The 9,454-nt window shown below is 55.4% G+C and overlaps 1 long non-coding RNA gene across 6 annotated transcripts in view; it reads left to right on the plus strand.

The window, feature by feature from the left end:
* Positions 1 to 9,454, plus strand: part of LOC137860267 (uncharacterized) — a 132,975-nt gene that overhangs the window by 114,898 nt on the left and 8,623 nt on the right. For 3 of the 6 annotated variants that reach the window (XR_011098800.1, XR_011098797.1, XR_011098798.1), the window contains one exon: positions 1,838 to 7,341. This is a non-coding gene — a long non-coding RNA (uncharacterized lncRNA). The remainder of the gene's footprint in view (positions 1 to 1,837; positions 7,342 to 9,454) is intronic. The other 3 variants (XR_011098801.1, XR_011098799.1, XR_011098802.1) reach the window with 3 other exon arrangements.

Below are 9,454 nucleotides of genomic sequence, written 5' to 3' on the forward strand. Positions count from 1 at the left end.
TAAGAGGGGAAAAAAAAAGTCAAATATAACATAGACAGCATTTCCATCCAGGTCTCACTGCTCGGTGTGTGCCTAGAGTGCTGCTCTCTTCTGTTCCCCAGCTAATGCTGTTTAATGCTTCTGTCCACTCCAGAAATAATTTAACTGAGTCAGATTTCCTTATCAGGGTGAAAGATTTTTGCCTAAAAAGGTTACCAACTCCAGTTTCTTTGTCTCACAACCATGTAAACTATTTTTCACCCTTGATTTCATTTCCGTGTGGCATTTTCTCCTGCTCTGTGCAAACAGCCACTGGCTGATAATGCTTCAAGGATTTCTGCCAGCAGAGGCACCACGCCAATAGGCAGGAGGTTGCATTAGTCAGGCTGCTTTTGGCAGTGTGAAATAGTGAAGGACATTGTGAAAATGCTGTAAAATCACAAATCAAAATGTGGACATTTGTGGGAAGTCAGGTGTTTTGGGGGAGATCCCAAAAGCATGCCCAGCCTCGCGAAGCGATGTTGCATTTTACCTTCCCGTGGCTCAATTTGTGGGCAGGCAGAAGGCTCGGCACTAAAGCAGTGCCTCACCCGGGAGATTTTTCCCAGGGAGCAGCTTTAAGGGAGCAGCAAAGCGAGCAGCCGACGGCTCCCCCCGGCACCCCACAGCAGCTGCCAGTTCTGCTGCTGCTCGCAGCCGTTTTCTCATGGACTGTCACCTTCTCAGCCTCTGGCTGGACACCGTTCACCACAATTTCAGCTGAGTAGGCAGGGGCTGCGTGTTCGCTCTGACACCTTGACCTTTTAAAGGTCATACGGATTTCCCTTCATTTCCCTCTGTCGCTGCTTCAGTCAGAAATCACACCATAGCATACCATCAAACCGTAAGATATCAGGAGAGAAAATCAAAGACATATTTTGCCATTTAAAAAAAAAAAAAAAAAGACATAACTATGCAGCTCACATTTAGACAAGCTCTTGGACTCAGCCAGCTTCACTCCTCCTGCAAATGATGTTTTGCTGCAGCTCTTGATTCTTGTTGTGGGTCTGCAGCGTTGCATGAAAGAGTTGGAAAAGGGTTTGACACCATTCCTGTCCCAGCCAAGCCAGCGAAAAAGACCCCCATGCAGTACCACTTCCTAATTCCTGAGATGAGCCGATTTGTCCCTTTTCTAACCAGGACATGTGCGATTCCACTTTACGTGCCTCTCAAGATCAACTTAATCAGCAAAGATTTATCCATCAATTATGGGACTTTAGGGACTGGATCGAGCTCTGGTGTCACGAAAAGTGTGTTGACCCACATGATGCCTTACAGCATCTTTGTCTTGTACCCTATGAACTCTCTCCCTTTCTTGTTTTCTGAGTATTGTTTCATCGTTTTTAGCAGCTGTCAGGTTAAATTCTGGAAAAATAGTTTCCTCCACTGTTTCTCAAACATTTAAAGAGCTCTTGATTTTCCATTCACAGTCATTTAGTTGGTTGGTGTTTTGTTTTGTTTTAATTGTTGTTTTTTTTTCCATCTGGTCAATTTAGCTCAAAATTTCCCCCAATTTATACTACCTCTGGTGAAACATCCAGTAGCTATATTACTGGCTGGGACTGCCCTCTGTTTGCTCACACTGACCATAATCAGATGGTGGTCGCCACTCCCTCAGCAAATACCACTTCTCCAGTAATTAAGCCACCTTTCTCCATCCCACACAGCAGCCTCATGCTTGTCTGTGGCAAGACATCTATCTGCAGCCCCACCAACACTCTCACAGCATCGTCGCACCTGCTGGAGGGAGGTGCTGGTGCTGAGCTGTGCCCGGTCTCAGCAGTTTTCTCTTTTTATTCTTTATCCTTTCTATTTGCAGAAGTCTGAATTGCCTAGATGCAGCTGGAATGGACGGCTGAGAAGTTGCTATTACAGCAGTCTCCTCGGTTTAAGCTTGTGCTTTGGGAGAGACAAGAAGGGGTCTGTGTATCCAAAAAGCAAGCAGCCCGTGGCTCTCTACAGACATCCCCTGAGGTTTTGAAGCACATCTAAAGCAGGTTGTGTGGCTGACATGACACAAGCCCATAACACAGCAGGAGCAGCCGATATCTCCCAGCTCCCTGGCCCCGCGCATCGTGCCGGGCAGGAGCCCGCGTGCACTCACAGCAGCAGCCCACGGACGCTACGGATGGCAGCACCCACAGCCATCACGCGGCTGCACGTTTCGCTACGTGCTGGGCTCCACAGATGAGTGCGTCCAGCAGCAGCAAGAGCCCCCGATGACTAATCCCGGCCGGAGCTGCTCTCTGTATTACGCACCGCGGCACTCGCTCCCCAGCGGGCTTGGACCGGGGACGGCGAGCCCTGCCCGCCCTGTGGTTGTCACCTCGCCAGCCCCCGGGGACACGGGCGGCCACGCAAGGGTTGTGGCAGTACGAGAGCCGGGTATGAGCCATCTGCCCTGAGTAATGGGGGTTTGCCTATGACCCGTGAGTTGCTTTCCTCTTCACCCACCACTTTCACTGGTCCTTGCGTGGTATTCAAACAGCGCTGTCTTGGGTTGTGCCTTTGGTGCCCTTGGACACAGGACCATGGCGAAGCTTCAGGGCAGGTTCTGGAGGGCAGCTGGCAAGCAGGAGGCAAGCAGTAAGTCCCAAAAGGATCCCACGATGAGCCCCGTGTGCCTTTGGGCACCCTCTCCGTTTGCCGGGCAGGTGGGGACAGAGCCCCATTCCTCAGGGCGGACGCAGTAACCCAGGGGGTGTATCTGCCACCAGCGATGTTGAAAGGCATGACGAATTTGTTGCTTTTCTGCTTCTTTCCAATAGCTGCACCCTTTGGGACAGGTTCCTACACTGATACTACGCTGACCAGCTGACTCCACAAAACTACAAGAGCTGTGAGTTATAACTCAGGAATTTTGTGACATCTTTTTCTTGTTTAATTGCCTCTTTCATATCCAGCATTCTAGGATTCTTCTCATTTTTCAGTCTATGGAATATTTAAGACTTTATTTTACTTCCTTCTGCAACAGATCACTCAGACCTCAGCAGGGAAGGAGTTTGCACCCGTAGGTGACCTTTTCCTACCAACACACTCAGCCTCTGCCAAGTTACAGCTGCAAAGGGGCCTCAGCTGTCCGGAGCATGTTCCCGGTGTCCAAGGAGCCGGGCTCCAGCCCCCACAGCCCTTCCCTGCCCACTGCCTTCCCCATGGGTTCAGCTCCTGGCGCTGCTTCCCCAAGCACAGCATCCTAAATGCCAGGCCAGCTCTCCCATGCTGAGATTTAATTCTTTCTAATCCCCTTCCCTGCTGAAAAAAAAAAGGTTTGTATACAAAAAATGGCTTTAAAAAATATGTATATGTACAGCAGCTAATCTTTGCCTTTCTGTCCCAACTCCTAGCAACCTCGAGTGCCACACGTGAACGTGTCTATTTTGAAACATTAACAAGAAAAGTGGTTTCAAGCGATGAAGACTTGTCTTAACATGCTTAAACACGTCTAACCCGGGCTTTAGCAGGTCCTAACCTAGGCCCTTCTAGCAGGGCGCACCCCCAGCTGCTTTCCCACCTCCCCAGCGCGTGCCTGCAGCTGTGCCCTCCTTCCCAGGGCATCAGCCACTTTGTGCCCAACTGGGCCACCAGCAGCACCCCTCGCTCTGGCCCGAGGAAGAGAAATCAGCTTTTCCCTCCAGGCTGCAGCATCAGGAAGAGGCCAGGCTGCTGTGACACGGGGACAGCCGAGAGCTGTTCCTCGCCCCAGCTTCCCTGCCCACGCAGAGCAGGAGTGCCCCTCTGGGAGAAGCAGGTTTTCCTCCCCGTGGCAGCACAGTGCCAACCACAGCGCAGGATGTCTTTCGCTCGCCGTCTCCCCGTGACTCAACTAGGTCAACTGAAGGCAGGCAGCGAGCGAGCGAGGAGGCAGCCGTGGTGCGAACGGGGGTTTCTCTGCCCTCATATGCCACGAGCTCGGGTCGATTTAGGACACTTTCCAGCCCCGATTCGAAGACAGGAGTGATGGGAAATCTGGCCGCGCTTGGGTCTGCTCTTGCTGGAGTTCCCCACGGGCCCCACCACCCCCAAGAGCCCTACTTGTGCTGTGATGGGAGCGAGCCCGCAGGCTTGCCAGGAGGGCTGTGACAGAGGCAGCTCGGTGCAGGGGTAAGTGGCCACCACCGCCAAGCTGATGCGCCTCCTGGTGGCACAGGGGAGCGGGGAGGCACCCATAAGGGGCCTTGCCGGGTCTGAGGAGCCACCAAATCTCAACTGGTTCGTGCAGCACTTTGCCACCTCAAGGGCCAACAATGCTCCCAGACATTTTCCCACTTCCTCTGCTAATTCCTCTATGTTTAGGTTTCTCTCGGCAGGCCTAACTGCACTAATGGATAAATAATATTTAAGGTTATGACTAAGCAATGGCAATGTTGCTGCCAAAAAATGTAGCGCTGGTTAGAGATGTTGATTAGTGATGGAAAATAAAGCCCCTGGTGCCTTTATGGGGCACCCACAGTTATCTGCTGTTGTGATGCACCAGCCCTGCCTGTGGGCTCTGCTTCCCCGCGGTGACACCGGGGCATGGGGACACTTTTTAAGCCCAGTGTCCCTGAGCCGTTTCATCAGGCCAGCAGGAGGGTTTGAGGAGCTCCCTTTTGATCTGGTTTGCTTTCCAGTATTTGTTTGATACATTTGTTTTTCTTTCAGATAAACTGTAGAGAAATCAGCACTTTTGCAGGAAAAAAAAACTTTTGCTATTTGGTGGCTGAAAAAAAAAATATTAAAAAAAAAAATCCCTGCGAAGTTCAGCTGATAACACGGTGGAGTCATCTGCGTAGTGCTGGGAGCGGGCGCAGTCATGTCTCTCCACCCAGCGATATCATCAATACTGCTATGACTTGTGCAGAATATAGGATGGAAAAAACCAAAAGTGCTAGGGTTGGCTGGAAATTTTCAGATGGAGTGTGTGTCTGCAGGCAAGGCCATCGCCAGCCGGCAGCCCGGCGTGACTGGCAGCCCTAACCACACAGCGGCCCCTGGCTGAGAGCCACACTTGGGTGCAAAAACTCCCCTGGCAGTCAGAGAAAGCCCTGGCCCCAGCGCAGCAGCCCTCGGGTGGGGAAAGCGGAGGCAGAGGGGCTGCTCCAGCCTCTGTCGGGGAGATGGAGGGGTCTGCCCTGCTGGGACAGAGGCTGGGGGCTGCCTGAGCGGCTGGCACCCCAGCAGGTGCTGGCTGGTCCCTGCCATCCAGCAGGGGTGGTTGGTGCTGGGCTGCTGGCGCTTCTTCACCTCATGCAGAGCCTCTGTAGGCTTTTAATAACTCAGTATGGGTGTAGTTAAACATGGGGGAAGAACAGGCTGCTTACTGTGTTAGGGTGGTGGTTGTGTTTGCGGGGGATGCCGGTCCCTCTGTCTCTGTGCTGGGTCTGCCCAGAGCCCTAGGGGACGAAACAGGCTGCTTTCCCTGCAGAGCAGCGCTGACATGCTGAGTGGAAGCAGGGAGGAATTTGCCACAGAGCCCAAAGCCCAAAATTTGCCACACAGCCCTGCAGCTGGACTGCTGTGGCTGAGGAAGCCGCGGGAGCGAGCCTGGCGAGCTGTGTCCATCCGTCTGCATGGAGCCCCTGCCCCCTTCCCTCCCCTCCGCTGCTCACTTCCACACCTCCCTCGCACTTCTGTTCAAGTTCATGCCTTCTGGTCTCAGAATACCTCTTGGCAAGCCTCTGGTTACCATTTAATCCAGCAGCAGGTTATTTGAAGTGAAATGTGCTGCTCGCTGCCACAAAACACGACCTGCATTTGGGAAGCCCTGGCCAAGGGAGGGCTGGGCGCGCACACAGGCTGCCCATCCACGGCTTTTCCCAGCCCAAATCCAGCCCCACCTCTGGTGGCTGCCTCGCTGCAGAGGTGTGATCTGGCCGTGAGGGAAGGAAAGAAACCTTTAAGTTGGCTTTAAGACTTGCCGATGTGCAGAAACTGCTGGAGGAAGGTGCTGTGCGGGAGCCAGCTCGTCGTGCAGCCGCTGCGCTCGGCCACTTCCATGCGCTGCCACTCAGCACCGAGCCCCGCGGCCCAGCTGGCACCGACTGCAGAAGCAAACGAGTTCAAACAGCTCAGGTTCCCCGCGGGTTCCTGCAACACGAATTCCTCAGAGTTACTGGATCCTGGCTTCCTCTGGGACTCGTGCTCTCATTTACAGCATGCGAGCTGGCCAAGAGAGGATGAGCTAAAGGAAGCGAACTTGCAGCGTGGCAGCAGAGGGACGGCGACGGCCCTGTTGTGCACCCAGCCAGTGTGCTCAGCATCTTCAGGAGGTCAGCAAAAGAGCTCTGAGTGCAGCTGGAGCAGCTGCCCTTTCCAGCTCGTGTCCTGTGTTCCTGAAAGCAGTGCCATGTTCCCATTCTGACTATTTACACGTGTCGTGAGGGCCTTACCAGAAGTGAGGGACTGCAGGCTGCCCGCATCATTGTGATGAAATCCTGCCTCTTATCAGGCTTGCATGTGGGTTACTTTCCTTCCTTGCCAAAAGATCCCCACCACAAAATACATCTTGCCTTTGCAGCTGTTTTGGAGAGTCAAAAAAAAATGGGCCATTAACCTTTCTGTGCTTTTTTTTTTTTTTTTTTTTTTTTTAAATGGAAATCACCTGCAAGCACGTCAGCTGCAGCGCACAGCATGGGCTTCGGAGCAGGCACTGCACGCTGTGCTGATGACTGGGGGCTGAGCGCGACCTCGGCTGGGCTGGCCGGGGGCTGTGGCCTCAGGTCTCTCCTCCACGGTGGTCTGACTCACCGGGCAAGTGCTCTGAGAAAAAAAACCTCCACGGAGATGCACTCAGAGATCAAGATCTCAATTACCCAGACCACCCCATCCTCTCTGGTTGTTTTTTTGTTTTTTTTTGTTTTTTTTCCACAGACGTAATTTCCTGGCCCAGTCCCCAAGAAGGGAAAAGCAGCACCCTTGTGCCGAGCGAGACCCCACCTGGGTGAGCTCCGAGCCGGGACCACCGGGACCAGGCCACGCAGCAGCCTCTGAGCTCAAGGAGCAGCGAGCGGGCTTCTGGCCGGTGAGCCCTGGAGGGAATCGGGCTCGAGGCTGAGGTGCTTTAAATAGGAAAGTCACTTCTGAAGCGAGCAGAAAAACCGCAGATAGGGACAGCGCAAAGATGTGGCTAAACTGCTGAGGAATTCCCCCGACAGAGTGCGCCGCGGCAGCGGCCCCAGCGCGCCCCAGCTGCTGCCTCCCCGGCCCCACGCCGCCACCACCACGGAGCTGCCGAGGCCCTGGGGGATTTCTGCGAGGGACAGAGCAACGTGCGGGGACACCGGACCTCCCACAGCACACGGCGCCGTGGCTCCCAGCGCTCTGCATAATGACGGTGCTGGCCCAGTAAGCCGAGTGTGACTGGGAGGGGATGCTGGCCCCACACGCAGCATCACACGGGGCTGGGTGGAGATGGACAGAGTGGAGCAGCGGGATCCTGATGGCTGCTTCCCAGCGGTCACGCCGAGGCTGTGCTTCACGGCCTTTCCCCCACAGCTGTTAAGCTGTTGGGAGCCTTGCTGCGTGCTGCTCCCTTCCTCTGGGTTTGCTGTGCTCAGGCTGTGCTCGCCGCGGCTTCCTGGGGCTTGGCAGCGATGCCCAGGGTGCTGTGCTGCCCTTCCCTGGGCTTTTTGGGGTCAATGCAGTGGGAAAGCACTGACCAGCCAGCAGCAGGGATGGGCAAGGGCAGCGCTGGTCGCTCTGGAGGGACAGGCTGAGCCCCAGCTTGCAGCTTTGCAGCAAAAAACAGCTTTTGGAAACCCACCTCTGTGCCCTGCTCCATATATGCCCCCCAGAGGCATTTAGCCTGGCCACAGCCAGTCCCCCTGCTGCCCCGACCCTTCCCAGCCACACGCTGATGCTGAATCTCTCCAGGCTTTATTTAGTTGAGCCGGGGAAGAACATGCACCTGCCCCAGCACAGCACGTTGTTACCCTGCCCCGAGGGAGCACATGTGCCCAGACATGCCTCAGACATGCCTCCAGTGCTCTGAAGGAAATCCCTGGTGCTGCTCGGCTTCCCCAGGGTCAGCTTTAAAAGCAGCCACAGCTCCTCTTGCCTCTGACACGGGCAGGGACGATGGGCTTGTGGTGCCCTCAGCTCCCAGCCACGGGGTGAGCCTGGCCCCGGCATCAGCCCCGCAGAGAGGGGAGCGTGAGGCTGGGACCCCCTTTCCAGAGGGTCTGGATAATTTGTTGAAAGAAAGGCAGGAAGGAAGGATCCGTGACTAATAATCTGGCTGCAGGAACTGGTAGGCCCACGCTTTTAATTAATTAATTAATTTTAATACTCCTTTTAGTAGTAACAAAAGCAAGACCCATTTAGTTTCCGAGCCTGAGAGGGGCAGAAGTGTTGGGGTACCAGGAGCTCACCCTCGCTGCAATCCCCACAAAGGCACCCACGGGAGCCGTGCTCCTTGCCTGTGCCCCCCAGCGCAGCACTCCTGGGCGCAGGCACTGCCCCAGCCGTGGCTCAGGACCATCGAGGCCACGCGTGCAGTGCTTGGTGAGCCAAAAACAGGCGGGCACGGCGGTGGCACGGGGAGAGCTCACAGCCCCACAGAGCAAAGCCATGGCCGAGCCTGAATCCAGCCCCGCAGGGCACCGCGGGAGACACCACGGGCGCCTCCGGGCTCATGCGAGGAGCTTCAGAAAGGGGAAACGTCAGATTATTCCCACAGCACATGCAGAAGCACGGCTGTGGTTAAGCACCAGCTCTGAGGTATTGCTCATTTGCATCGTGCGCTACCTCAGGCGCTTTGATGTCGCACGTGAGGTTATGGTGCCCGGGGTGCCTGGGGCTCTCCTTCACCCCGGCAGGCCGGCTGTGCTCGCGCTTCTCACCGCTGGACGTGGCTGTGGCCATCCAGGCAGTCCGGGGGGCTGCGGGGTTAACCCCGCTCCCTCCCCGTCCCCACCACGGCCGGCTGAGCCAGCAGCAGCGTGGCACCCAAGGGACACGGCCCCACGCACCCATCGCCCCCTTGCCAGGAGATAGTGAGGGCTTTGGGGCCAGGAGGCCAACTGTGCCTCTTGGGGCACTGGGAAGGATGCTCGGCTTACGCCTTTGGGGTATTGCTGTGGGATGGGGCACAACCCTTTGTGCTGCGTGCTCCGTGCCATCCTACAGCCCCTCTATTGCCAAAAAAAGGCCACCTTCTGCAGGACCTGGTGGCAGACAGGGTGACAAAGCACCCAAGGGGCTTGTTGGCTATGGGATTGCAGCACACAAGGGTCAGGGAAGGCTCAGGGACAGTGCCAGGGATGTCATTAAGCCTCTTGGAGTGAGAAAGACAAAGCTGACCCTGCTGAGCCCCCAGAGTGTGTGTGGGGGGGAACTCGTCCCTTGGGGGTCCCTAAATTGCCATTAGGCACAAGCTGGCCCCACAGGCTGCTTACTGGTGTTGGGGGGGTGTGAGCTCCAGCCTCCAGCTGGATGTTGCTGCTCTGTGTTAATCATC

This window comes from Anas acuta, chromosome 8, assembly GCF_963932015.1.
Source record: "Anas acuta chromosome 8, bAnaAcu1.1, whole genome shotgun sequence".
NCBI classification, from domain to species: domain Eukaryota; kingdom Metazoa; phylum Chordata; class Aves; order Anseriformes; family Anatidae; genus Anas; species Anas acuta.